Raw genomic sequence first — 6,031 nt, forward strand, 5'->3', positions numbered from 1 at the left:
GAACACATCAAGGTCTACCTTGGTTTTTTTGTTTGTTGCTACAGTTCTTTAAAACTGTTTAAGTGGAATAACCTTGGGCAAACAGGAATAGCTTTGGTTTTAGCCACATACCACTGAGAGAGAGAATCCATAGGGCTAGCTAGATTTGACAGTTTGTATGTCTTTCAGAGATCTTTGCGCTAAAAAACATGCCTGCTTACATACATTGCCCTCTCTCGAGCCACACGCCATTTCTTAAAATTAGGACCCTTCCACATGAATGATACAAGATACTTTTCTATTGACACTTGCTGTTCATGGCTTCACTCATCATCCCTATGAGTTCCCAGACTAAGAGGTAACAAGGTCACTTGTTCTTTCCTACCTCTCAAGGTCACTACCTCTCATGGCACAAAAAAATGGTCGGAATTCCATTTTATGAACTGGATTTCTAGAAGCTGCTGGTGGTATTGGAATGTCCAATAGGTTTCTTTTCAAATGAGGCTGACAACATAGTGATGGGTTAGGTTTATAACCAAAGCCTCAAACTCTGTTGTTTTTTAAACTGAGACATTAACATTACTGGGGAATGATTGCTAAGCCTTCATCCATGTGAGATGCAGTGTGTTCTATAAAAAGAATGTAATTTACTCAAGAAATTAAATTGTACTTCTGTTTATGAAGTAATTTGATAGGGCCGTTTTTCTCTAATCTTAGCGTGTCAGTTTTTGCAACTGGGGCATGGAAGATCTTATGACCACATTCATGTTTCTAGAAAACCTCTAAATGCCAACATGGCATCTGGATGATCCTAGAGCAGATTTCCCCAAATAAATTCAATCATGGAACACTTTGGAGCTTGACATACATTTACTGAAGACTTGGGTTCAAATCCCACCTTCGACACTCTGTAATCATAAGTGCATCATGGCTTCTCCCAGTCTCACTTTGTAAAATGAGGATCATAATATCTACATTATGTTCCTCACAGACTTGTTGGGAGGGTTAAAGCAGATGCTTTATACAAGGAGCTTTGTAAATTTTACAGTATTGTATAAATGTCAGAAAAGCAGCATGGCATGGTCTTAGAGTCAGGCAAACATGGGTTCAAGTCTTATTTCTGACTATTAACTGTATGACCTTAGGTAAGTCACCTCAATTTTTGGTGCCTCCATGTTCTAGCGGTATTGAGAAACTGTTTGCGCTGTTGGGACTACAAAGGGAGTGAAAGTAGCCACAATGGAGCCTTTATGGTGTTGAGAAGTTATCGATACAGAGAGGGCTATGGGAAAACAAGGCTTTGTACAACTCACCTGTGCAAGACTGACAAAAAAAACAGCAGCAACAACACCTTTTCTTTTGGATCATACACACCTGTGATTTCCTTGGTACAGGGAAAGAAACTCCCTCTACCAATGCAGAGTAGTACTCCCTGATCTACAGCTTGTAGTCCTAGAGAGTTGTCTTTGGCACAGAGAAATTAAGCCAGGATGTGTCAGATGTGAGACTTGAACCCAGGTCTTCCTGACTCCAAAGCTAGCTCTCATCTGCTATGCTACCCTTCCTATTTAGTAGTGAAGATATTATTCAGGTAAAGTACTGTCTCTTAGGACGGCTTGGGTGGCACCATAGTGCACAGAGTGCCTCCTGAATTCAAATGTGGCCTCAGACACTTACTAGTTGTGTGACCCTGGGCAAGTCACTTAACCCTGTTTGCCACAGTTCCTTTTCTATAAAATGAGCTGAAGAAGGAAATGGCAAACTGCTCTGGTATCTTTGCCAAAGAAACCCCAACAGGGGTCGCCAAGAGTCCAGACTGAACAACAACTGTCCCATAGAAATTTTTGTGGCTGCTCTTAGCATGTCTGGGGTGGGAGGGGGAAGCATTTATGTAAAGAGCAGTGATAAAGTTAGCTCAAAGGGAAACAGAACAAGAGTTTGAAATATACTTCAGTGGATCTGTAATCCCATTGATGCGAGCACACCCTTCCAAGATGCACATAGCAGCCCATTTGTGCCCTCTCTTCCCATGTGACTCTTGCCCATGTCCTCCTATGAATCTTCTATGCTAGGTCCTTTGACCAGGCTGGGGGCAGGCCTCTTGTCCCCTGTGCCGACAGCACATGGGCTGTCTGCCAACGGATCTTTCCTTACAATTGCCCAGCCTACCTTCATTTCTGGTCAGACATCCCTCGGGTGATGTCCTGCATTTCTTGCACAATTCCTTGGTCGGCTTTGCAATCCGGCCACCTCATGCCCATCCTGCATTTCTCCACTGCCCTTTGGGTGACCCTCAACTTGGATTCATCAGAGACAATGGCATTCTCGCTTCGAAATATATAACAATCAAATTTATAACTTGTTGGGATGTTTTATAAATTTTCCTTTTCACAACTTTTGCTCAAAATTGCCAAAAGAATAGGTTCTGTGATGAACCAGCTGGTAAGCCAGCTGGTTTGATCCGGTTTATCGTGCTTTGTGCTTTTTATCTCAAAAACTCAATACTAAAGTTTCTTTAGAAAAAAATCCAGCAGAGTGATAAAGGGAACATTATGAATCCTCCTCAATAAATGATTGCCCACAATATTATGTTTTATATGTTAAAAGCAATTGTTTTTCAGATTATATAGTTTCAGCTTTAATACACATGAGGGAAAGAATCAGAAAGCGATACAAAACTATTATAAATAAAGCAGGCCTCCAGACCCACTCTAGGTTCTGGGAGGAGAGTTAAGAGGAAGAGGAGGTCAGAACAGCTCCCTGTTCAGTTAACAGTCCCCAGATTGGTTGGCAGTCAGTAAGACGGAAATCTTCTTGTGCATCTCTATCCTTTGGGTCACAAAATGAGTTTTAAGGATGTAGTCTGGTTATAAAAACTGTTCATGATCCCCAAGAATCATGACCTCCGTGAGAGTACCCCTCCTCCAGCAGGGAGGCTGCTGGTGTTGTATTCTCCATGGGGAAGAGTGACCCTCACCCCAGTGGTGAGAAGCAACATGCAATCTTAGAGGAGGGGAAATCCAACTCACAAAATTCCCTTCAGTCATCCGTCATCTTGCTAAACTGGAATGAGTCAGTGAAATTCAGAAGATAATAAAGAAAAGTCATCATCAGATCAACACCCTCTCATAAAAACAGCTGATGTGGATAGAGCACGCTGAGGTTTACATACAATCTCATTTAATCATAGGATTCTAGGGGCAGCTAGGCCGAGTCACCTAACCCTTGTTCCTCAGGTTCCTTATCTGTAAAATGGGGATGGTAATAGCAGCTACCTTCCAGGGTTGTTGCATAGATCGAGAGATAATAACTGTAAAGCATTTAGCACAGTGCCTCACACATAGCAGGTGCTAGATAAATATTTATTATTATCATTATTCACACATTTTCATTTACTTGTAGGATCATAGAGGGCAGCTGGGTGGTACAGCAGATAGAGCACCAGGCCTGGAATCTGGAAGACCTGAGCACACGTCAGAGTACATGCCTACAGTGGGGAAAACCACCCAAACCAAGGCTATAGGATGGGGTCCCTGGCAAGGAGGGAACGTTATGTCTCTGAGGACACACTCACCACCTAGACTGGGAATAGCTATGAAAACTGACAACAATTTAGCAAAGGGTCAAACGTACTCTGCTCCAGGAGGAAGCTTATATACCTGCTGGCGGTCAGGGTTTCCTGGGAGCAAGCACCCCACTCATTACAGGAGGCCTTACATGGATAGGGTGGGGGCTCGTGAGGTGGGTGCAACTGTTTGTGTAACCCCACCAAAGAAGACAAATATGCAATTCCCCGTGTTCTCAACTCTAATTGCTTGTGATACAATCTTAACAATACAAACAGTCGTCACTTTAAATCATATAATCCCCGAATTGACTCAAAGTTCCATGTTAATATATGAACCAGGCAGCCTAACAAGCTCCTTTGTTCATTTTCTCAGGACCTGTCCTTAAATGTGCCCACATTTTAAATAAACTCAATGCAAGGAGGGAATGGAACTTTGGTCAAACTCAAGAGCTGATGACCATACTGCCAGAATTAAAGGGCACATCATATCTTTCTGTTAATAAGAAACAAGCTAAATTTGAAAACGTTTTACATGACTTCACACATATAATCGATACCGAATTGCTTGCCTACTCAAGGACTGAGGTGGGAAGGGAAGGAAGGAGAGAATTGGGAACTCAAAAACTTTTTTAAAATGCTTGCTAAAATTATTTTACACATAATTGGGAAATATTTAAATATAGTAACAAATATTTAAATATATCAAAAATAAGCAATCTATTGGTTTTCCGGGAATGTATTCATTAAGGGCTTTGTTGGGCAGTATCTATTACGTCAAAATGGAGTGTTTTGTTACAATTTTAAAGAATGCTTCTATATTTAAGAGAATTTGTATTTAAAATTGGAGAATTTGTATTTATAATCAGATTGACGAGAGAGCCCATATTCCTGGTTTTTATTTTAATTAAAACCGGTAAGAATTTATAAAATGCTTGCCATGTAACAGTACTACACTAATCTCTGGAAAGACAAAAGTGAACCAGCTGCTGTCCTCGAGGAACTTGCATTCAATGGGGGAGACAGGATGTATACATGTTAAGTATCTACAATATAGGAAATGAATACGAGGTAGCTTTAGGAGGAAGGGCACTAGCAGCTTGGGAAACGCTTCATGCTGAAAGTTGCAACTGAGTAGAATTTTTTTTTCTTTGGATTTTTTTTTGGCAGGGAAATCGGGGTTAAGTGACTTGCCCAAGGTCACATGGCTAGTACATGTGTCAAGTGTCTGAGGCCAGATTTGAACTCTGGTCCTCCTGACTCCAAAGCTGGTGCTCTACTCACTGTGCCACCTAGCTGCCCCCAACTGAGAAGAATTTTGAAGGAAACTAGAGACTCTAAGAGGCAGATGTGAGGAAAGAGGCATGGGGGGGAAGCAGGTGCCAAGACAAAGAAATTAGAGATGGAACATCCTGTGTGAAGAACAGTAGATAAGCCAACATGGGAGAACCCACAGAGGGCATGGATGGGAGTGGTAAGAAGACTGGGAAGGTAGGAACAGACCAGACTGAGAAGAGCTGCAGATGCCAATGGTTTATCCCAGAGGCAATAAGAAACCACTGGAGTTTGATAGAATTGGCTCCTCTCATCAATGCAAGGTTCAAAGACAGCTCCAAAAGACTCATGATAGGAAAAAGCTATGCACATCCAGAGAAAGAATTATGGAGCCTGAATGCATACTGAGGCAAACCATTTGCTCTCTCTTTTTCCTTCTTTTTTGGTTTCATTTCTCCTTTCTCATGATTCATTCCATTGGTTATAATTCTTCCTTACAACTGGATTATTATGTAAATAAGTTCAATGTGAAGGTGTATGTAGAACCTATATTGGATTACATGCCCTGGGGGGGGGGGGGAGGTTTGGGGGAGGAGTGGGAGAGAAAAATTTGGAACTCCAAAACTTGTGGAACTGAGTGTTGTAAACTAAAAATAAAAAATAGATTTATTAAAAAAACCGATCCAAGACAATTCCAAAGGACTCATGATGAAAAAAATGCTATCCATCTCCAGAGAGAACTGATGAACTGAGTCCAAATCAAAGTTAAAAAAAAAAAAAAAGGAAACCACTGGAGTTTACTGAATAGAAAAGAACATGGTTAGTAGACTTTAGGAGAGAGATTGCTGACAGCTGTGCAGAGGATGGATGGGAATGGGGACTGAGGGGATGTGTGGGATGAGTGAAAGAAGAGAGGTGTGCCTGGAAGGATGGTGATGTCCTCAACAGTAATGGGGAAAGTAAGAGAGGGGTCAGCTTGAAGGGAAGGAGGCGTTCTGCCTTGGAGTGCTGAGTTTGAGATGCCTCCATGACAACCAGTCTGAGATGTCCAAGAGGCAGCTTGGGGTCTGGAGACTGATACACAGATATGAGTGTCAACTACATAGAGATGACAATTGAGCCCATGGGCCTTGAGGAAGGTCACCAGATGAGAGTGCAGAGAGAAAAGAAAAAGGATCCAGCAGAGGAGAGTGAGAAGAAATAGATAGGATG

Source organism: Trichosurus vulpecula, chromosome 9 (assembly GCF_011100635.1).
Source record: "Trichosurus vulpecula isolate mTriVul1 chromosome 9, mTriVul1.pri, whole genome shotgun sequence".
NCBI lineage: Eukaryota > Metazoa > Chordata > Mammalia > Diprotodontia > Phalangeridae > Trichosurus > Trichosurus vulpecula.